Genomic DNA, 24109 nt, shown 5'->3' with positions numbered 1-24109 from the left:
AAAAACCAAATCATCTTCTTCCCATGCACATCTGGAAAGTTTATAACCCCCCTAAGCAGCAGTCCTGATCTGGCCTTCATGGAGATGTAGTTACACACAGTATTTAGGGTGAATTATTAGTCTCTTCCCTGAGGCCAAGCAAGACAGACGAAGTGTCCACTCTTCCTTCCAACGCATGCCCAGCCCTTGCTGAAAACCCAGTCCTAAGATCATGCCAGGTTAGTCGGGACCAGGAAAAAAAAAAAAACCTGCTCTGTGGATTGGTTTGCTTTCTTTTATTGCTTTGCTTAGCAAACACACTCCGAGAGGACACAGTGTGTCCTGCTGCAGTCAAATGCTATGCCTAACACATGCGTGCTCTCTCAATCCCCTGCTCTCCTCACTCTCATTCTGCTAATAAAGGGTCATAAGAAATGACAGCTTCTCACATGTTACACATTTCTCAGATGGCAGGACTTCTGGGTGCCTCTGGACCCCATTCTGAATAGCTAAGCTGGACTTGAGATTTGAAAGTCCCACACATCTTTTGACCTATAAAATCAAATAAAACCTACCGGTTCCTGTTTAGAATAGACTATCAGTTTTCCCTTGACTCTTTGCTTTCCTTCCTGAACAACCTTCTGTCTCCTCTTTCCATGTAAATAGACCCAGGCATCTAGGCCTCCCGATAGGACATTTCCAATGCTCTCTACTTTCTAACAGGATTTTGGACGTGTACAGTGTCTCTTACTTACCTGACCAGGGGACACTGGGTTATAAGTAGTATCTAAATTTCTGCCCAAGATTCTTTATATTTTATTGATTCATTTTTTTCCAAGATCAGGGTAACATTTAACCAGTTCCAGATAATTAAATTTCAAAATAGTCTGTGAGCTTGGTTAGGGGATATCCTGAATGCCTTGGCATATTTACATCTAAACTCATGTTCTTGTTTGCTTTAGCTTATTTTGCTCCTTTTAAACATATCATTAAAAAGGAAATTTATTTCCTAGTTTTAGTCCCAAATCTAGTTAAGCATCCTTATAAAAATAGGAATAATTTATCTGAGAATATCCCGTCATTAATATTCAACACTGTCTGATATTCCCTTAGAAAGTATATCATTCATTCACATACCATCAGCACATCTGAACACTAGATACATACAACGAACATCTGGAATCTTTTTTTTTAATTATTATTTTTTGTCTTTTTTTGTTTTGGTGCTGACAGTGGAAATCAGGATTTTACACTCAGCTGTGCCCTAGCCCATCCGTGCCAGGATTTTAATCCTTGATATTCCAGGGACCTGGGCAGCTCTTCCTGGTGGCAAATAGCAACCCTGCTTCAGGAAAACTGTCTTCTGGTGTCTCCTTGCCAAGGGCAAGGGAGTCCTCTTCTGTCCTGGTTTTTGCAAACTCAGCCTCCCAGAGTACAGACCTGAGGCACCGTGGCTCATGCCCGGTGTTTACTTTCATTTCCAGCCGCATCTGGAGGCCAGCATTTATGAATTTATTCCCACGCCTTGCAACAGTTTACTGAGTTTGTACGTTGAGGGAAGGGAGGGAAAGACGAGGCCCTGTGACTTGTCCAGCATGACATGGAAGGGGAGTTCCATGGGCAGACCGTAAACCCCAGGCTTGCTTCTTAGCATCTGTGGCCTGCCTGCAGACGGCAAAGGCGTGAGCAGACCGTGTTTGTCTTGGAGGTCGAGTCCAGAAAGTTCCATGGAGTGTTCTCCATATATATACAGCCAGGCATCTTTTTAACCCACCAGAGGCCAAGGAAGGGAGAAAAAGGCTGTTCAGAAGCAGAGGGCCCTGTGTCTCATGGGGGAGAGCAGGGATGGGCACCTAGCCGTGTTTACCGTTGGGGCAGTGCAGTGGGTGGGCCAATTCTTGTGACGTACTTGAGGCTTAAAAATGGTCATAAATCTGATGTCTGTCCAACAGGGCTGGCATTTTCTTTTCCTTTCACAACCAGGTTTTGTGTGACTAAAATTTTATTTTAATTTTTTTTTCCAATTAGAAGTCCTCGCAGGTAAGGTGGGACCCTCCTCCCATTACTTGCTCTGGAGTGTTTGGGAGAGGAAGTAGTCTTCTTCCTCCATGGAGAAAGAACTTCATAATTTCTCAAATTCTTATTGAGGGCACGATCAGCCCCTCAGCATGGATGGACACCCAAAGTTCCACATTCGAGAACTCGGCTTTGACCAGCTGGCCTTGGTTCTAATAGAAGCACCCCAGACAAGTCAGTAGCTTCCCCCTGTGGATTCCCCACTCTTCCCGGAGTATGGGGGCGAGTGCAGGGGAAGGACATGCTGTTTGTGGCTGCCAGCCACGGACCGGACCCTCCACTGCAGAGGAAAGTGCCAGGATGTCCTTTGAGTGCGTGGTTTGGCTCTATGAGACCTCACGTCTGAGGTGAGCCCGCCAAAGAGACGGGCACTTTTTGTGGTGAGAGCCTGGGGCCTGGATGCAAAGCTTAGACAGAGGGAGTGTGTGCCTGGAGAAGGTGTGGCCCACCAAAGGAGAGAAAAACCCCCATCTGTGAGGAGACTGGCTGCCAGGTCTCTCCGCGCAGGGAACAGTGAGTAACTGTCGGGAAGCTTGGCTGGCTCCAGCATCCAGGTGTGCCCTGGCCAGTCAGGTGTGGCATATCGTGTCATGTAAAGAAGAAGTGTGAGGTCTTAGTGTGCACTTCTGGCTCTGTTGCAGCTCACCTCTGCCCACCTTTGCCAGAGCATCCCCATCCCCTGGAAGGGCAACCCCATCCAAACGGGGATGCGACCCATGTGCCTTCCCCCTCAGCTGCGGTTCGTGTTCCCACCTCCATCGACCATTTTCTGCCATGTCCCAGCCAATCTTCAAGCCCTTGGATCTGAAGAAATCCTTGCTTTTTGGGGCCGTTTTCCTGGCCCGCGGCCACCCTCGACTGCTCTGTTATTTGGGCTTGGTTGTTGAAGGGTGTGAGACAAATTGGGCCAGAGAGGAGAACTGGAGCTTAACCCGGCTGGGTGGGATTTCCCTGTGGGCTGTGGGTGGGAGGCGGAGATATGTCCCCCAGCAGAGACCCCTGGATGAAACCCAGCCTCTGACAGGCCAGTACTTTTCCGTTGGTGGGTAGGGCGGGATGGAAGTGGACTTTGCACTGGGGACTGAGCAGCCTAGGGATTTTCCAAGGTTGCCTTAGGGAAGTTACCCCAACCAGGGGTAAGGAAACAGGGAGTCTTCATTTTGTTTGTTTGTTTTTATTTTGAGACAGGTTTCTCCATGTAAGAGCCCTAGCTGGAATGGAACCAGCTCTTGTAGACCAGGCTGGTCTCGAACTCACAGAGATCCGCTTGCCTCTGCCTCCCGAGTGCTGGGATTAAAGGCGTGCGTTACCACCGCCTGGCCCATTTTATTTATTTTCGAATGGCTCTCATTGTGATAAAATGTTGAGTGCCCGTGCAGGAGGCTCCCATCAGTGCCTGCCCAGAATGCACTGGGCTACAGTAGGATGAGCAGCTGAGAAGGTGGCAACTCACGACTGGGCTTCCATCCTCTAAATCAGTGGTTTTCAACCTTCCTGATCACACAGATCCTCATGTTATGGTGACCCCCAACCATAAAATCATTTCGTTGCTTCTTCATAACTGTAGTTTTTCTACCGTTATGAATGGAAATGTAGCTATCTGATATGCAGGATATCTGGTAGGTGAGCTGGAGGGATTGAACCCACAAGTAGAGAATCGCTGTTCTAGAACCAGTTCCGTATGCTCAGTGGTGGCTGCCAGAGGTGGGCAGGTGTCGATGGGGCTCTACGTCTCTTTCCTTGCCTGGCAAAGGAAATCAACATTCAACAGCCTTGTGCCCTCATGGGTCTCATGCTGTCTCATGTTTAAATTACCCCCCCCCCCTTTTTCCAGATTTTCTATGTTCTACAGGGTAGCCTTGAAGGGTCCACATGATTGGTTTATACATGGAGTCCAGCCAGCAGGCAGTACCCAGTGTTAATCTGTACATGATTAAGCTGACTGAGGTCTCTCTTTAGAGGGGTCATATTATCCCTGCAACCTTCTTCCAGCCTCTATATCTTTCATCTTTGCGGAAACTTTAGGACTCAGCGTAGGACCCTTGTGTTTGTTCAGGACCTGTGTTCCCAAGTGGCACACATGTGTGTAAAGACTTGATCACAAGCAAGCCTGAACCTCTGATACGCTGGATGTGCCCAGTCAGTGCTGAGCTGGTAGCTCTGAGAGAGAGCTGGGTGGGGGTGTACGGTTGTTGATGGCCAGTGTGTATTCTGGATTGCAGTGTCCCTGTGGACTCCTGATACTCAGCTGCTTCCACCTGGAGACAAGGCATCAGTGTGACCATATTTAAGCCTGGTTGTTGATGCTGCAATGTGCTGGTAGTCAGAACTGTGGGATTTGGGAGTCTGGTGTGTTCCTGTTGGCTGGAGAGGTGTGCACACTGGCCCTCAGCCTGTGTATTAGTTCTTGTGACAGCAGGAACGAGCCATCCCAGAGATGTTTTTCTTAGAAAGACAGTTGTCTTTACAAGTGCCGGGTTCTGATTAGGCGTTGGGATAGGATGAAGCCTCAGTCCCTCCTACTGATGGCTGTGTGACTTGGTGGCCTGCTCCCCACAAGCCTGCTCATCTCAGGACTGCATCCACTTGGTACTTTCTGCAGGAGGGCTCAGGGAGCCTGTGTATTTTGTAGCATTGCTCGAAGCTGAGAGTCTGCCTAGATGTTTGGAATTTTGGAGTATTCCCCAAAGCTTCTGGTTAAATGGCGCAGTTGCTGTGGATATCTGCTGGGAGAACTGGGGCATTGTGGAGGAAAAAGTACAAGTCCTGAGGACATTGAAGTCACATCGCTAACACCAAGGCTTGAGGACCTCCATTCTAGGCCTGCCTCTGTTTCCACGCTGGGACGGTCCTTTATGCCAAAGTTAAGCTCTCTGGATGCACGGACTGTACATAACAGGAGAAGAATCATCACCAAATCTGGTCTATGCCATTTATAAAGACGTAAGTGTGATCACAAAGGGTGTGGAGGCAGACTGGCGTTTAGCTCACCTGGGAGAGCGTGACCCTGGACTCTGTCTCCAACACTGCATAAAAACAGGCACAGTGGCACATGCCTGTGATCCCAACACTGAGAAAGTGGAAGCAGAGAGAACAAAAGATCAGGGTCATCCTCGGCTGCATAGCAGGTTCGAAGCCAGCCTGGGCTACATGAGATCCTGTCTCAAAGCCAACCAACTAACTGACCAACCCCAAACAAACAAACAAACAAACAAACCCGCAACGAAACCAAAAGGTGCAGAAGGTTTTCTGTCTTTCTTTTGCCATGAATGCTTGTCTCTAAATAAATGTTTAAGCAAGTATGTCTGCATGTCCTGTCTGGACAGAGATTTGGGAATATAAAATACAGCTAGCGCTTTCTCTGTTTGTCAATGACTAGTGAGCTAACATGCCCTGTGGTGTGATAATAGCCCTATAGGGGTTGATGGGCTGAAAATGCATCCGAGCCAGAGCGGCTTAGCAACCACCAGTAGATCCCAGCTCTGGGAGCCCATGATATCAACAAAGCTGTCCTGCAGAGTGCTCCACCACATTCCTCCAGTTTCTGGTGGATTTCTGGTAGTCTTTGGCACTTCCTGGAATGGAGCTTCATTGCCCCAATTTCTGGCTTCATTGTCTTATAATATTCTATCTATGTATGTCTGTGTTCTTCTTTCCCCTTTTACGCAGACACCAGCCATACTGAATTCCAATGCCGCCTTACCTTAGTGTGACTTCATCATGACTAGTGACATCTGCAGTGACTCTTTTTCCAAATAAGGCCACATTCTCAAGAGCAGAGGGACTTCCACATATCATTATGTGACTGGATGCAGGTCACTCCACAACAAACGATAAACAACCAACCTCCACAACGAAAGCATAGATGGGACTCAGATTTAAGTTCTCCCAGGTAATATCTCATCAAGACAAGGTCCTTGAGTAGAATCTATCGTGTTCCAGGAGGAAGTTAGTAATTTACGGGGAAGAGCAGATGCACCTTCCCAGTGCTTCCTGGACCAGTGCCTTAGCGACCAGCACACAATTTCAGAACGTTTCTCCTCCATGGTTCCACATTTTTTATTTTAAAACTGCATGAGGAAGCTGGGCTGGATCATCATCTGGAGTCAGTCCAGCATTGCAGGACATACAGGATATGATGAAATCATAAAACATTAGAATCTGTGACTTTTCCAAAGCTGAGAAGTGCTCTCTCTCTCTCTCTCTCTCTCTCTCTCTCTCTCTCTCTCTCTCTCGCAAGCTTGCTCTCTCTCCTCCCTCCCTCTCTCTCTCTCTCTCCCTCTCTCACTCCCCAAGCCAGATGGAAGAGCATCTTGATAGCAGATAGAATTTTTTTTCCTGAGGTAACCAGGGATGAAAGAGTCTAGAGAAGAGAAGCATTCCGATGGCACTCCATGTCATTTCTAACCATGTAGAATACTTATTTCAGGTACCACGAGGCACCCTTTTTTTAGGGGAGCACCAATCCAATCCAACGTCCTCATTGGATGGGTGAGAATGTAAGGTCTTCTTGAGGTCAGAGTCCCAATAATTGAGATCCCATTGTCAGGCAGTGGCAGGGCTGACTGTAGGCCAGTAGGGAGGGGACATTTGCCAAGGGACAACTGTCAGTCCTGAGGGATGCTCCTGGCTTCTAGTACCTAGAGGCTAAGGATGTCACTACCACTCTCGCATGCACAGAGCAGTCTCCGCAGGTCCGACCCCAAACGGCAGCAGTGTTTGAGCTGAAAGACCTGCCCTAGGGAGAGGCTCTTAGCTCTTACTGGCGTGACTCTCCTCTAACGTAGCTATATTTAAGCCACAGCACTGCAGCATGGTGCACCCCATAGAAGCACAGGGAGGTGTTCTCGTCTCCTGCACAGTGCTGGAGGGCAGCCTCTGGTTCTCGTCTCTTTCTCTGGATCACATAATATTGGCATCTTTCCCTTTAGGGTTTTGTAATAACCCCGTAGCCACTGCTGACCATGGCTTCTGCTGCTAGGAGATCCACCTTTTCGGCTCTCTGCTGGCCTTCCCTCTGAAATCACAGATCTCCCACCTCACCTCATCACTACCTCCCAGCTTAGTTCTCAGGTGTCTCCAGATACCCCAGGGGAGACAGGAAGGATGAGGAGCGATGGTCCAGATCCAGCTGATGGAGCCGATAAAGCTGCATGAATGCAGGTGCCCCGGGTGCTGCCCCTGGCCTCCCCCTGGGTGCCTCTCCCTCCCTTGTTTGGCTCCTCTCCCAGCATCCTTTACTTCTCTGTTATGTTCCTCTCATTCTCTTTTTTTGTAGCCAGTTGACCATCTGCTAGCTGGATGCCTGGTGCCTACAGTGGTATAGCTAGAAAGCTCTTCCCAACTGGATAGGCCCCACAGCCAACTTAGCCGTGAGATAAAGAGCCTGGTAACTGTCTCTTCCATACCAGTCAGTCAGTCCCCACATTGTCCCCAAGCCACATCTGCACAATGGACATGCTATATGCTAAGTAATGTTACATGCAATACATATACATACACACTTATGTAACCCATTATAATCCATGTCACATAGTATGAACATTGGCTGTTCTTGTCGGTGGAACCCAGAACATTGTGCCTGCTAGGAAAATGTTCTACCACTGAGCCATGTCCTCAGTTCTTAGATTTCTGAAACAAAGCCTTACTCTGCATTCTAGACTGGCTCAACTGGGCATGCGAGGGTGGCAAGGTATGTGCTATCATGCCAGGCAGACTAGTTATTTAATTTTTTTATTGTATGCATGATTTGGGGGACATATGTGCCGCTGTGTTCCAGTGGTGGTCGCAGTGGTCAAAGGACAACTTTGTGGACTTGATTCTCTCCTTTCATCTTCATGTGAGTTCTGAGGCTAGAAGTGAGGTGGCCAGGTGTGTGTGGCAAACACTTTTCCCCAGCTGAGTCATCTCCCACGCTGTCCGGTGACTGCTTGTATGTCATCATTCTTCCTGAATGTTTGACCTTGGGTATCCTGGGACCTGCCTTCTCTCCAAATTTCTGGAGCCTGGTTTAATGCCTGGCCTAGAATAGGTGCTCGGTCAACACCAAAGCGTCTCTGTGGTCTGGAGGCGATTTCGGATAAAGGTTTTGCATGCCCATACCTTGCTTGGTGCCATTTGAAGTTTGCTTGAAGGCTTTGTGGTTTCTTTTTCTCTCCCCTCCCTCGCTCCCTCCCTCTCTCCCTGCCTCCCTCTCCCTTCCCTCCCTTCCTCTCTCCCTCCCTCCTTCCCTCTCCCTTCCCTCCCTTCCTCTCTCCCTCCCTCCTTCCCTCTCCCTTCCCTCCCTTCCTCTCTCACTCCCTCCTTCTTTCCCTCCCTCGCTGCTTCCCTGCCTTCCCTGCTTCCTCCCTCCTTCACTCCATCCTTCCTTCTCAGCGCTGCTGCTGTTGAGCTTCACACCTTTGGGTAACTGACCTACTATGGAGCTATACCCCAACCGTTGTGATCAATTTCTTTAAGAAAATTCCTTCCCCCAGAGAGACATGTGGCCTCTGAGAGTTGTGCTAATCGGGCTGGTGGGTGGCAGTGTGGTTGGACTATATGCAGAGTGGTAAGGGTATATACATGCAAACCTCATGCCTCCTTATGGTTGGGCCATCATCATCTCCCAGTCCCTGGGCACTGGCGGGAACTAGAAGGAGCCTGGAGCACTCTGAGTTGAACTTTGAAGTACACCCCAACTTTTTAGCTACAGCCCAGTTCCTTCTGCATTGATGACCCACCCCATACTATCTTAAGTGTTTTACAAGTAATGATCGGAACCTCAAGACAGCTGTAAACATAGGAGATACTTTGGTGAACATTTGTGATAGACAAGGACCAGGAAGTGTGGGGAGGCTGAAGCCTTTCCCTCAGGCTTCCAGACATCACGGGACTCCTAGTGCAGCCAGATGCTGATGTGTTCTTTTTCATAACGAGTCTGAGTTGAGTGTGGTGGCGTATGCTTGTGATCCCAGGCTTGGGATGCTGGAGCAGGATGGTCCTGAGTGTGAGGCCAGCCTGGACTAAATAGTTAGAACTTGTCATAACAAAACCAAGCATGAGTAAGCTTGAGAGCCACGGGAGGCTTCATCTACCTCGATCCTGACTCTTGACTCCATCAGACACTTTGGGGTTCATTGTGGAGGCTCGTCAGTTGGGTTCTGTGTATACCTGGAGAAATGATTATGAGGTCACTTGAGTCCAGGAAACATGGTGGACTGACAGGTAGCAGAACGGCTCTGGCCTAGCATTGCATGCCTTCTCTATGCACTCACCTAGATAGCAACTCAGGGGCACGGGAGCTGCCTCTGTCCTCAGCCTCACTGTAGAGCCGTTAAGTCGGAATTTGCCAAGCAAATCAAGACACTTGCGAAAGGAACCAGGGACCTATGCCGGCGGTTCCCCCTCCTTGATTAAAATGAAACCCATGACATCTTGAAATGACAGCCTGTCAGTCACTTGGGAAAGCTTGCAGCATGGAAAGGCAATCACCCAGACGGCTTTATAAAAGCAAGAGAACTTGCCTGGCTGAACCTTTTAAAATTAATACTGTGAGCTAACTGAATAACAACCCATGCCTGGGAGAGCTGGGCTTGGATATCTCTGGCTTGCTAGGGGATCTTGGCAGCTGTTGGGGGCCTTGGGGACCCATAGAGTATGATGATCAGAGAGGATAGGTTCTGTCTAAGGACGGCATGGGTTCCTGTAGCATCCCTAGAAGGGTTTCTACTGCCAAGGGCGTGTTCAAATTAAGATCACCTCGTGTTTTCGCTCACCCTATGTAGCGAACAAGCCTCTCAGGGAGTGTGTGTGTATGCGTGTTGCTTAGGGTCACACTGTTCAAATATACCTCCCTGATTTTCTGTGATCTCATTTTCCCTTAAAATATCACTGGAAAGTGTTTTTGAGTTGAATGTTTTATTTTCCATTTAAACGTGGTGAAACCCAGACACGGGGGCTCTGTGTTGGCACCAGGCTGGTGGACCTGGACCTCGGATGCCTTCTGTGGTTCATGGCCTTTAGGGAACTGGGAGCAGCCTGCAGCCACAGTGACATCACAAGCCTGCCCAGGGACTCCGGCCTCTGTACAGCTGCTGGATACAGGCACTGTCTTCGCTGGGTGTCTCTTGGGACACAAATGTAGTTTGAAAGGAGAAAATGCCATGGTCTTTTAAACTTTGGCTGTTTTCGGGTTTTTATTTTTATGCTTTTAATTCTTTGCACAAAATGTTGGACTCTCTCTTTACACCCAAGTCCAACGCTGTTCAAGGGAGTTCTAATGAGGGGAGTGAAGTCAGGGCACAGTTTGTGTGACTGTGGATGGAGACAGGCAGGGAAAACCCGAGGGACATGTGGGTCACAGGAAGCAGCAAATACGACATGACAGGAGAAAGGGCTCTGCCATTACCGTGGCTGTCTACATGCTGCTGGCCATGGGCATGACGTGGTGGAACACTACCGGTGCTCCCTCTGATGGACAGTAACGTGCTGGGTTACATGAAAGCCTGTCAGGGATGTGGAAGGAAGAAATAAGAGAAGGAGAGGGCAGAAGAAAGGAAGGGTGAATTGTTAGTGGCACTGAGGAGTATTTACAAAGGGCTGAGGAATAGTAAACACTCAATAAATAACATTATTATTATGGAAATGCCCCATACCTGAGGGTTGACAAGAGCCTATACTGTTCGGATGGCCATGGGAACATAAGAAAAGATTCGTCTTGAGAATGAGCAGAAGTCACCAGACACAGCGAGGTGATTTAATTTGACGTTAGAAGAGGGCTTCCCATCAGACGATGAGATGACTTTAGGTGATGCGTTTGGGTGTGGTGAATCTGAGATCATGGCAATCACCTCCTCTGTGGGCAGAAGGCAACCCGAAGCTTAGGAAAGAGACTAGAAGCAGGAATTCAGGGCATCCTGAGGAAAGGGAGAAAGAAAAAGCCCCAACCTGTGATAGAGGGGATGGGGCTTCAGAGTTGGGGTCCCAAGAAAGCCCCCCTCATCATCCGCTGCTTGGCCCTCAGTGACCTGTAGAGTTGGCAGACAACTCAAGGCCTTGGCTTTCCATCTTAGACCTATCTGTTGTGTGTTTGTGTGGGTGGCAGGCCTCTCTCTCATTCTTCCTGTCAGGGTCTCGGCCACTGTCTGTCTCAGGAGCGTGTCCTCTGCTGAGAGCCAGGGCTGTGTGGCAGACACAGGGAAGTATGTGTGTTGTAGGTTCTGAACCGAAACACAGGTATCACCAGGGCCTTCTGTCACGGCACAGGAATTTGGAAAATGCCACAGAGCAGGTCGGTTCTACCTTGTGGGGTGTCCGCTAGGTTAGAACTCTCAGTCGTTCAGGCCAAGGCAGACTGATTCACGAGTGTCGCTGCTGCCTCTGAGTCTATAATCCTAACTGCCTCTGAGATGTCAGATGGCATCTGCCACCAGGTCCGCTGACTTCTCGTCTCTTGCTGGGCCATGCTACAGGCCCAACAGTAGGGAGCCCTTGCCATAACAAACCTGGACTCCAACATGCAGCTTCCTGACCCTGCTTTCTGCTCTCTTTCTGATTTCCAGCAATCTTGAAACTTCTATTTTATACTTTAAAAAATAAGTACGTTTACTATTTCATTTCCAGTCTGGAACAAACCATAATTTTTTTTTTTTAATGTAATAGGATTTGTTTTTCTTCACAATGGCCATTCACTTTAGACACAGGGAAATGAGAAGACAAGTCAGCCATCAGTTTAACACCCAGAGACAAACATGGGGACCTTTTGTTTTCTCATTCAGCATTTTCATAATCTGTGTGTTTCTGAAGTATTTGTAGTAATAGAAACAGATAGCACTTACTGATTACTTACTATGGGCCAGGAGGTATGCAAAAATGTTGATTATATTTAATTACTACAATAGAGAAACAAGCATGATCCTATCTCACATCTTCAAATAGAAAATAACAATTATGGGGCCTGGGGCTGTAGCTTAGTGGTAGAGTTCTTGCCTAATATGCATGTGGCCCTAGGTTCAACCCCTAGCACTGCCAGGAATAAAGAAGAAAAGAATGAGGAGTTAAGGTTGTGGAGAGCTTATGAAGGCAGGGAGGCTAACATCCACGCCTCGGTGCTTTGGTTGAGATGACGGTGCCTAGAAGATACCTACAGTGAGTGACTCAGCTAGCTAGTGGCCAAGTTAAGATTTTGTCCTGAAGCTCTCTGCCCCCAGGATTCATGCATGTGTACCAAGACTAATGAGTTGGTAGCACACGGAGCTTCCCTTGTGTCTTCACTGCCATTGGCTCCTTGTGCACCTGCCTGCTCTCCACTTAGACCCTGAAATGACACTTTAGGATAGAGCTGTGTCACTGACTGGCTGCCTCCCTCGCCCTCCTAACACCCCATAATCTCGTTGGTTCCAAGCAGGTATTGTTATCTCTTTCTGAAAGAGTACACGTTTGCCTCTGCCATTATGGAATTGGAGTTGTCTGAGATTTTCCTAGAAACCTAGAATGACTGTAATCTGCTGACACTACCTTTGAACATCCTTGTCTTCCTTTTCAACATTCTTGGATGGGACACTCCTCCTGGCCCAAGCACATGAAAGAACATTGTACATTGCTGTACCTCAGATACACGCACATCACACGTACAACACAGTACCAATGAATGTATGTTTTAGGTAGGTGAGGTTGACTACATACAGTAAACCCTGCTCCAAAAATGGAATGCTTTGTTCCCATGCCATTGTGAAGAGCAAATTGCCGTCCTCTCCCCATGAGAACTTGGAAATATGTCTTAGTTATGGTTTCTGTTGCTGTGAAGAGATACCATGACTACGGCAACTCTTATAAAGGAATAACATTTAATTTGGATGGCTTATAGTTCAGAGGTTTAGTTCATTATCATCATGGTGGAATATGGTGACATGCAGGCAGACATGGTGCTGGAGAAGCAGCAGGGAGTTCTACATTGTGTGATCCACAGGCAACAAGAAGTGAACTGTCTACCACACCGAACATAGCTTGAGCAAATAGAGACCTCAAAGCCCACCTTCACAGAAGACACACTTCCTCCAACAAGGCCACACCCTATTCCAACAAAGCCATATCTCCTAATAGTGGCATTCCCTTGGGGGGCCATTTTCTTTCAAACCACCACCAAAGGCATCCTGTTCTTTTAGCCAAACCAGCCTGATAGAGGCACCTGGACCTAGTTTCATGGGTGGACTTGTAGGCATTAAAGGTAGAGAAGATTGTCCCTGCCCCTGCATATACTACAACCTTAGTTTTCTATCAGTCTTCCACAGATAGTCAACTAGAGCATAGGTGTAAATTCTTTCCCACTGACCAGGGCCTTGTCTTGGAAGCTGTGAGTATGTCATACCTGGGTTGATTGAAGAGTTCGACTAGGAAATTATCTTCCCTAAGAGGGACCCCCAGAAATACACTCACAACACACACACACACACCACAATGCTCCTTCTTGTAAGATGAAGGGCAATCATCCCTTGGATTCAACATGCCTATGCATCTGGATACCAGTTCCTCAGTGATCTAGCTATCTGATGAGTAAGGACTTGGGTACCGGCTCCTATTAATGACCTCTCCTGAGGTGGTAGAGGTCCCTAGAGGAGTGCATATGTGTGCTCTCCAAGTAGACTTTTCAGAGTTTGTTTGAATAAATAGGAGGTAAATGGCTCCCTGGGAAGGTCAGTTCATTGTTGATCTTGGGCTGTGTTTATGTAAATTAACCCTTTATTTGGGATGCCCTAACTTTTTTTCCTTGTGAAAAATCCTACACCTTCTTACCCATCTCTGTATCGCTGCTTCTCTCCTGAAGGCTGCTCTATTTGGGTGTGCTGGACTGGGCAGGTCGTGGGAAAGATCTCTAGGCAGCTGGCTTGTCTGAAAGCCAGGCCTAGCCAGTGTAGGGAGGGCGGGCAAGAGAGGAGGCCTTTCTACCCTCCCTCTGTAGGAAAATAAAAGAGATAAATGAACCCTAATCCTGACCCAGGGGCGAATCCCAATAAAGATCCAGGTTAATTCTTCCTGTTGATCCAACCCTCGAATTCATTGTGAGAATTAGAGAGTTCTGAACACTAATTTGCCAGATCAGATCGTATAATTATCTTTTATAGACCCGAGTGTGATGTATGCTGGGTGTTTGTGCTCCAGGGGCTGAGTACCTGTCTATGTTTGGACTTTAGAAGTCCCTCCTGCCAGGCTTGAGCATCCCACATACAGGTGGGGGTGGGAGCTACTGTGATCTCTGTCTGTGATCAGACAGACCCAACAGTGTTCAAAGCCCTCCCCCAGGGGGGAGACTTTCCCATGATAAAACAAGGGGGGGGGTGTTAAGTGGAACTACAGGGGAAAAGGTGAACCCCATTCAAGGTTATGGTAGGGGCCAGGTATCTGGCTGGAGTGGGCATTTCCAGAAAGATCTCTCTATGAAGCAACAATGGGGCCTTCAACAAGGGTTCTCAGCAAAGCCCACCCAGTTTGGAGACTGCAATGCACACATCATTTCCGGATCACAATTGTGATGGTCATGCTCTTATGATTTCATTGTTCCCTTCCACCATAAAAACATTAAAATTAAAGTTTTATGGCTGCGATGGTATAAGGATGATTAGTACCCAGGCCGGATCCGTTACCTAAACATTACTGTGACTGTCATTACTATGGACATCACTGGCTCTGGTTTTGAAAGACATGAGAACATCTCTGTGAGCCCGTAAATGTAATTGTAGCACGGTGGATGTGGTGGCCTTGGGGACGGTTCTGGAAATGGGACCCAGGACGGTGGCCTCCAGAGAGCTTCTTGGCCTATTTTGCAGAAGTCACTCCCATGGAATATTTATGTATTGTAGTAAAAAGTCACACGCATGGAATATGTGGTTCAAGCATATGAAGGGATCACGAAGGAGCTGATTTGGGTTCAAAGGCGTGGTGAGATCTGGTCAGGTGTGTGCTGCTAGTTGGCCTGCTTCGGAAGGTGCCCCATTCAGCCCCTGCCCATTGTCCTCCACAGTAGAGGGCAGAAAGGGCCATACTGGCATAGCGGGAGGTGTGCGCAAAGCTCAGCCGAGCTCCTAGGAGACATTCCAGCCAGTGTGCCAGGAACAGACTTAGTATCCCTGGGTAGTGGGGCTCTCTCTCTGGGAGGTTCAGGTGGCCACGCCTCTTCAGAGAACAGAGTGAAACAAATGACCGGTGGAATGCAGAAATCTCTGGAGATGCACAGCTGCCCAGACATGGTCTCTCGGGCTGTGAGCCCAAGCTTCCCGCATGCCTCGTATTCCACGGTCCCCAGAAGGGGAGCTGCGACTGAGAGAGGTTGTGGGTGGCTTGCCTGAGTTCCTGGGGGTGTGGGAGGATGGAAGAGGGGTGTCTTTGAGCTCAAGCTACTTACTCATTGTGTATTCAGGATTCCCAGCCTTGGGTTTCCCTGGGAACACATTAAAAATGCAGATTCTAGGCTGTGATGTTGTCCAGTGGGTAAAGGATTTGTCACACAAACACTAGGACTTGAATTTAAATTCCCAGAACCCATATAAAAGCCAGGTGCAGTAGTATAGGCCTCTGCATTCCCAGAACTCTAGTGAGTGGAGAATTCTCGAAAGCTCGTGTCTCGGCTAGCCTGGTGTCCATAGCAGGTGAGCAGTGAGGGACCCTGTCTCAAACATGGTGGAAGGCCAGGAGCCATGCTTGAAGTTGTACTCCAACCTCTGTAAGCATGGCTTGGCATGCACATCATGGCACATGCGCACCAGCTCTCACAAGCACATACATCACACACATAACACACACACAAAGATAAAAATGTAAATGTAGGTTTCTCAGGTTTCCTTCTCTACACCATGAATTCATTTTGAGCAACAGCCTCAGAATTCCTCAGGGCATCTGAGGAGGTTTCCTCCAAGTGCCCAGGTCTCACTGGAGAGCAGTCAGGATCACTGGCATGGGATTAGGTCTTAGCATGATTCTACAGAAATCTAGAAAAAGGGGGATGGTTCCAGAACCCCTCATTCCCCTCTTCACGACACTCCCTAACTCTCTAAGTTCAATAAGACCCCAGCCCAGGCTTCTGACCCACTGCCCTCTCTATTAAATTAGCTGAAGTGAGACTTCATGGGGTAGTGTGAGGACTTAAGATAGCCTCATTTTAAAATCAATTCAAAGCCAGGCGGTTGTGGTGCACACCTTTAATCCCAGCACTTTGGAGGCAGAGGCAGGCAAATCTCTGAGTTCGAGGCCAGCCTACTCTACAAGATCTAGTTCCAGGCCCGGCACCAAAACTACACAGAGAAACTGTCTCAAAAACAAAACAAAAACAAACAAACAAAAAAACCAACCAAACAAAATAAATTCAACTCCCTCCCAGAAGGAGGGGCGAAGCCAAAAGTGTCTCCATTCATCCGGGGTCTATCTTGAATGAGTTTATAGGGTGTGTTCTACCCAGTAATAAACTGAGGATAGATGGATGAGTGGCCACTTTGTAGAAAACTGGAATGGGAATCTGTTCGAGATGCAGGGATGGAGGTGGAAAGTAGCCGGCCGTTTTGTCTGCCCTCTGGGATTGAGTTTTCTACTTCTCTCAGTGGGCCAGTGAGGTTCCAGGTATAACACAGTTCTTCTGGGCGCAAGTGGTCAATTTCGTTTGCCCGCAGTCAGGAACCAATGCAGGAGGCTAGGATGATAGCTCAGGCGTAAGCCTGAGGATCTAAGTTCAATCCCTAGCACCACCACCTATGTACAAAGCATTTATAAACCCAGTGCCAGGGAAGGTAGAGTCAGGACTGTCCAGCAAGCTTGCTCTAGATACCAGGTCCCAAGACCCAGATCCCAGTGAGAGACCCCTCTGCCCCCATGTCCACACATGCATACACACGTGCATCCCCAGGAACTCAAAAACGCAGAGACTATTGCATTTGAGGCGTCCTTGTATAAGTTCATGGGCATGATAGTGGGATGCAGGCCCTGTAAACATGTCACTGGAGAGGCCCTATGGTGTACGAGGTCCCCTTCCCCCATCTGACCTAATGGCTGGTGGGGTTACCTGCAGAGGGCCAGCCGGAGTGCTGGTATGTGAATGTGCGCTCAGCCACCCAAACAATCCTTTCTCTTGTGTGTGAAGGTTACCCGTTTTCCGTTTCAAGTCTGATTGTATTCTTTTCCCCTCTTGTCTGTCTTCTCTGTGTTTTCATTTGCCAACCTAAGGGTCTCAAGTGAGTTCTTCGAGCCTAATGGTGGGGAGGCTTAGAAAGGGGCTATTATCTTTAAACACCGTTTGAAATTCTACTCTTCCTGGCGTCTGAATGAGATTGAACAGAGGCCGGATTTAAAGATTAAGTATCTGTTTTAACAGCAACAACAACAGCAACTCGGCTGATACCTGCCCATTTGTTCAGGAATTACCTGCACTAGCTCACACCCCAGAAACCCACAAGGTGCAGAAGGCATAGCAGTTAGAGGTTATGGACTGGTGTTTACGGGAGTGTGGTGGAGGTCAGGTGTGGAGCCTGGCGGTACAAACGTACTGCCCCGTTGAATGAGTTCAGACGTACAGTCGGTTCAGCATGCGGAAATAATGGGATAGGAGGCTGTGTGGAAGGAGCAAGCGAGGACTAGGAAACCAGCCCCTTTGGTAAACCGCTTGCCTTGGAAACCATGGGAACCTGAGTTCAATTCCCCAAATCTGCATAAAGAAAAAAAAAAGCTGGGAGTTGAGAGTAGCGGGGAGGGTGACGGCATACAGCGTGAGTGTGCACACACATAGAAACACATAAATGTGCACCTGCATATGGCGTGAATCTGCACACGTGTGAATGAATACACATGGTTACACACATGAGCACACACATGAGAGGCCCCACTCCAAACAGAACAGCTCAGCATTCCAACCATCCAATATTTTGCTATCAATGTCTATTGTTAATAACTTGAAAAAAATATCAGTGTCCATTGTAATGTCTGTTTATGTTGAGTTGATCCTAGGTTTAGTTTATTATTTTTTTAAGGGACGTACTTCTTTGAAAGTAGCTTGGAGTTTGTCGTGACCCCCAGTTGCGTAGATTTCTTCTGAGATGTGGTTTCGCTGCATATTGAAGGATGCTCAGCAGCTGTCAGTTAGATGAGGTGGCTTGCGCTTATAAGGTCAGCGCTTTGGAAGCTGAGGCAATGGTACATGAGTTCCAAGGCCAGTCTGGGCTGCATAGTGAAAACCTGTCTCTTGAATGAATAGAAACGGCAACCCTTAGTCCTCTATGTCCCTCAAAGGCCTGACATTCAGGGTCTACCCCCAGCAATGACGAGTCTGATGATGGTGTGTCCAGTGTTGTCCTGCTTACAGATCTAACCGTCCCCTTCTTGTTTTAGGTAAGACCAGAGGTTTCTGCCAGCGATGGAGCAAGGACAAGAGAAAGGTGAGCTGTGAGCGGCTGTCTCCATAGAGCTGTGTCCTTTCTGTTCGTGCGCTTTGAAGGTGGGAGTTGTGTTCCCTTCTATGCTCCCGGATGTAGACACGTCCTTAACACTCTGGGTGCCCAGCCAGAGCGCAGGCAGCAGGGGTCTTGCCGTTTGCTGTGGAAATGGGATTAGACAGTTGTAAATAAATATATCGTGCAGTTAATCCAGGCGAGGCTGTGCTGCGGGCTCTCCTGGTTGTCACTTAGGTTCGTGTAATTGCTCACACCTCCTGGAGCTCTAGCAGATAGGTTACAGTATGCCCAAAGGCCAGACAAGGAAATTGAGGTATAGTCACATGCTTGAGATGGTGTAGGTAATTTGGGAGAAAGTCAAGACTCAAAAGTCAGGTCCGTCTATATCATTTGCTTTTCTATACTGCCCTTTTGCAGTATAAAACAGCCCCTTTGCCCTTCCCCAACAAGTTCTTGCTGCCTGTCAGAGTTCAGAGCAGGGACCGTCTTACTGCACCCTGGGAGAAGCACCAGGCAGGTGATTCCAAGCCCGCACACCCAGGAGACAGGCGGCAGGTGGACCACACCTGTTGCCTTTCAGGAGCGCAGAGACTACCCACAGGATTAAACGGGATCTCGGAGCTTTCTGGAAATCTGCCGACCCAAGTCTGGTCCTAATAATGCTGGATGTAGAACACATGGCCTCTCTCTTTATCCAAGAGCTGGCTTTGCCTGTAGCTGTCTAGGTTCCTCCATTCAACGAGCTTACAGCAATTCTGGCCGTAAATCTCAGTGGTGGGTCCTGAGTGGGAAGCTCAGAATACGGGCAGCTTTGACAAGAGACACTAGATCACGCCAGTGTCTCCTGCAGAGCCTGGGGAATGAAGCGCTGGGGGTGGGAACAGAGCTGACACCTGACGGCTAGGCTCATGAGAGGAGGCTGGAGTGCTGCTTGCTCTGCCTGGTTCCTGGGACAGAGGCCATGTTTGACAAGTGGAAGCACTCTTTCTTGTTTTAATCTTGGCAGTTACGGACTCAATTGCAAATGAATTCCCTTAACGTGGTGGTGCTAAGTCTTGCTCCTTGGGAGACCAGGGATTGAAGGAAACAGGACTAAGGTCTGCTGGTGTGCAGAGTCCTGACAGTCCTGGCAGAGAGTTCATCTCCCAGCCTTCTCATCCCTTCTCCCAGTCCCCCCTCTGGCTTTGGGTTTTGGGGAACCAGTTGGAGTACCCACGGTGTGCTCTAATCTGGGGACTCCCGTCTCTCCTCCTCAAGTAATCAATCCTGATTGCATCTTCCCTGAGCTTCTTTCTTAATTCCAAAATTCCCTGAGTTACTTGATGCCTTTAAGAAACCATCTGTGACTCACCATTTATTGTCCCCGCAGCCATGTCTCCTTGGACACATCACCCCATGACCCATCATTTCCTAGTCCCCTGCTTTGTGTCTTACCTATAAGACAAGATTCTTCCTGCTCTCTGCATCCCCGCATCCTTCCCTTCTGCACCATAGGTGACCATCACCTTTGTGTGTGCCCATACACATATGTGTCCCATGAGGCTGGAAGCTCCTCCTCCTGCACCACCTGTGACTATCACCTTCATGTGTGCCCATAAGCACACATCCCATGAGGCTGGCTGCTCCTTCACCTGGTCCTTCAGGATGTCACCTGCAATGCTGCTTCTGACTCCCCTCAGGGCCATAGGCAATAGGTGTGGACCGAAAGGCATCTTGTCCCTGGGTCTACGCATCCTGTTTCCCAGCTTTTCCTATGGGGATCCAGGGAGCTCAGAGAGGAAGCCTGATGAGAGCATGACTGTGTATCAAGTGACTGTTGTTGAAAGATTTTTTTTTAAGCTGTTGTCTTGTCTTGGTAAGTGGAGGGCTGTGTGCCTGTTGGGGTCAGGGGTGGTTAATAAGTGACTTGAGGGGATTTCCAGGCAAACCGTGGGTCCTGCCTTCCTGCAAACACTCCTACCCATTATCAGCCCTCAGGCTTCCTCCTTAACCCAAAGGCCAGAGTATTCCATAGGTGGTAGTGATGATGTCAACCCAAAGGGCAGAGTATTCCATAGGTGGTAGTGATGATGTCAACCCGAAGGGCAGAGTATTCCATAGGTGGTAGTGATGATGTTGATGAGCTAGAAAGCTGTGGCCACATCTCGGGAGCTCCCACAACTGCTGACTTCAGTGTCATTTCTGGCGTTGGGGTCTGGACTTAATATCACCACACACACACACAGACACACACACACACACACACACACACACACACACACACCCTTGCAGGTCTGTCGGCAAAGGAAACGGGAACATGAATAAGAGGAGAGTGACAAGATGCCTTTGTTCTCTTGTTCTGCATGTGTTCTGACGTGGATAGGTGCTAGGGACATCTGAGGGACACCTGACAGTGACACCGTCAGGCCCCAGAGCAGCGAACAGTGCTGGGGGTGCTCCTGTGTAGGCTCCTTAAATCTCGGAGGGCTGCCCTTGTCTTGCAGCCCCGTGTCTTGCTCTTCCCTCTGAGAGTGTGCAACTCGACAGCTGTGGAGAGGTATGGGGTCAGCCATCACGCTACAACAACCATCAAGGTGAGAGAGGCTCAGGGTGCCACTGCCCCCCTCCCCAAGTTAACATTGGATACAGAGGGGCTTTCTGAAAATGTGCACTTGCGCATTGGCCTTGGTGGTGCTTAGCAACTGTGTGATGGAAATTGAGCCTGTAAGGCAATGAAGTCTGGTGTCTATTTGGGGGGAGGTAGGAAGAAATAGGTGCATATCCTGACGAAGCCTTAGAAATGGTTGCTCTTTTGAAAATACCTGGAGAAGAAGAGAGGAATCGTGGCCTGTGTGTTCCTGCCAAGACGAGGGCCAGGTGTGTTTCTGGGCAACTCCTGAGGCTACCTCACAGCCCAGTGCCTTGCCCTGTTGTTTTTGTAATCTTACGGGATTAGAGTGCCGCTCTGCCTACTTCCTTTCAGAGAGCTGTGGCATCACTGCCTCCTGGCCCCCAAGGCTCCTGTGGAGTGTCAGCAGGAGGACACCTGTTGTAACTGGTGAACAACCTGACACCCTGGGAGGACATGCCCTTTCCTCCGCTCCATCCATCACATGTGTTGCAGGGGCGGGAGAGCGGGGGCTGCCACTCAGATGACAACTTCCACCAGGCAGGCGGTTGAGAGGGGAAAGCTGGGAGCTGGAGCAGGCATCCTTAGTGCAGGGGTGAGCTCAGCCAGGGGCTAGTGTCATCCCAGGGATTTGGAGATGGAACTTCCCCATGGGATCCAACTGTGAGTCACTGCGGTTGGTGTCCCTGCATCGAACTTCTTCTCTAGGCCTCCCACTCTCCCCTGGGACATCATGGTCACAGGTCAGGGCTAGTGACTCATGGGTACCTGAGCCAGCTCCAGGGGTGGAGTCTTAGTGTCTCACCTCCTGGCATGCGGACCCTCGGTGTGATGGCCACAGTTAGGCTGGCTGCCGTCTCAGAAGCTGTGTGCAAGATGGGTGGAGCAGCGGAAGGGCCTATCACCCTGGGGAGGTCAAGCAGAAGCTACAGCAGTGGCAGAAGCTTTTCAAAAGGCTGTGTGGGAAGTCTGTGAGGCAGCCAGCTGTAGCCAGTGGGGTGAGTTTGGCAGGGACACCTGAGAGATGAGGAAGTAACTCAAAGCCTTGGAGTACAGTGCTGGGCGCTGAGAAGGTAGACCAAGCAGAGTTTATGCAAAAAGTCCAAGCAAGGCTGCGCTGGCAAGACAGCGCGATGGCCCGGTGCACAGACCGGCTATCACCTCCCAGGCTTGAGTTTCAGCTCCGAGCGAACAAATCATTTAATTTGTTCTTATTGTTAGCCCACGGCTGTCCCACCTAAGGGTGACACATCTGTCCCACAAAGCAGACTGTGCAAGGCGGAGGTGGTTGTAGGGTCAGAAAAAAAACGGATCCCCAAACATGGAGGATATGTGGTGGCATTTTAAAAATGCCCGTCTTGTATTTTTATGTCCTCCTTAGTGTCTGGTATTGGAGCAAAACAGGGAGAAAGACTATGAAGTTAGGTGACTAGGGAGAATGGAGGATCTGGTAGGATTTGGAGGAAGGGCAAAATCATGGTTAAAATACATTGCATGAAAAAATTAAACAAAAAAAAATCCATAGGAACATGTGGAAAGGATTGTCCGAGAAAGCATGCATCTTCCTCTCCTCGGGAGGCCTTTATTTAAGTTTCTCTCAAGAAGTTTATACCAGAGTGACCTCGTGAAGCCAAATACCTGACACTTTGACTTCCGGGGTCACCCGAAACACAGTAAGTAGGCAGGCTGCTCGGGTGTGGGACTCAGTTTACTTAATGCCCGTCTGCCTTTTTCAAGAGTGATGAAACTGACCTACGTACTGCATGGTTGGATCCTTTGGCTCCTAAATGCTAAGTGCTGGACCTTTATATTCTTTATCTTCTGTATGTGTTGTGTGTGCACGGGGGTAGACATGTTCAAATACGGATATAGAGGTCGCAGATGGACCTTGGGGGTTGGACCTCAGGTGCCTTCCAGCTTTTGATTTTTGTGTGTGTATATATATATATATGCACATTTTTATATCTTTTGGGGGACATCATATGCATGGAAGTCAGAGGACAGCTTGTGGGGGTTGATTCTCTCATACCACGTGGGTCCTGGAGGCTGAGCACATCATTAGGTTTGGTCATAAGCACCTTTATCAACCCACTGAGCCATCTCGCCATTGCCCCTTTTCCATTTTATTTATCTTTCACTGTTTTGCTTGAAAGTTAGCCTTCCATTGGCCATAGCTCAGACTAGCTGACCCGTGAGCTCCAGTTCCTCTGCTCTCCACTTCTCATCTCACTGACTCTGGGATTGCAGACTCCCATGCCATGCCTGGATTTTTACAGGGATGCTGGGGACCCAAACTCAGGTCCTCCCATTTGAAAAGCAAGCATGTGATCCACTGAGCTGTGCCTCGAGCCCCCATTTCTTTCATTATTTCAAGTGGAGAGGGTACAGGGGGTTGAGAGTACTGTTTAGAATAAAAGTCAAATATGAGACCAGCCTCCTCAGGCCTCAAGCCTGGCACCCCCAGTTAGGCAGACCCTGTGTTTCTGAGAAAGCTTCTGAGACTCCTTGGGACAGTGAGTCAATGTCCCAGATGAGGGAGCCAAGTGGGGGAGGGGGCATGCAGAAAGCTGGTCACTAATGGAGACCCCAAGGGTCAGCCCCATGAGACGCAGCTGACCTAAAAGGAGATGGATCTAAGGTACAGCCGTGCCTGTGAGTCGGCTCGAGTGAACGCTTGTGTGAAAGGGTCGGCTCGGGGTGACTCAGTCAGCTAGCAGACTATAAAAAAGGGAAATGACTCACTTCCAACCCTGAACAAGAACTCCTAAGGCCAGGCCGCCAGCACCTGTCTGGGACGTGGTTAGTTATTAACGCTGCCAGTAAGAGTGTCCTGGGAACAGAGCGCAAGGGCTGGAGGCAGCTTGCCTTTCTACAGCGCGTAGACAGTTGCCCTCATGGTCTTGGGTCTCTACCTTGTCCCCAAATGTAGCCACGACCTCAGGTGTGTAGCGTCTCTCAAGGAACAGAAGCCCCAACTGATGGGGAAGGACGGGTGACTGGGCTGGGCATGGGCGCCATGGGCCGTTGTTTCAGGCCCACT

The 24109-nt window shown here is 49.0% G+C and overlaps 1 long non-coding RNA gene across 1 annotated transcript in view; it reads left to right on the top strand.

The window, feature by feature from the left end:
- Positions 1-24109, top strand: part of LOC126500539 (uncharacterized) — a 192447-nt gene that overhangs the window by 153330 nt on the left and 15008 nt on the right. The window contains exon 3 of the long non-coding RNA XR_007591369.1: positions 18400-18446. This is a non-coding gene — a long non-coding RNA (uncharacterized lncRNA). The remainder of the gene's footprint in view (positions 1-18399; positions 18447-24109) is intronic.

This window comes from Alexandromys fortis, unplaced genomic scaffold, assembly GCF_014885135.2.
Source record: "Alexandromys fortis isolate MF-2015 unplaced genomic scaffold, M_Fortis_MF-2015_v1.1 scaffold_39, whole genome shotgun sequence".
NCBI classification, from domain to species: Eukaryota; Metazoa; Chordata; class Mammalia; order Rodentia; family Cricetidae; genus Alexandromys; species Alexandromys fortis.
The sequence above is the reverse complement of the archived record's forward strand: the minus strand, read 5'-3'. Positions and strand labels throughout refer to the sequence as shown.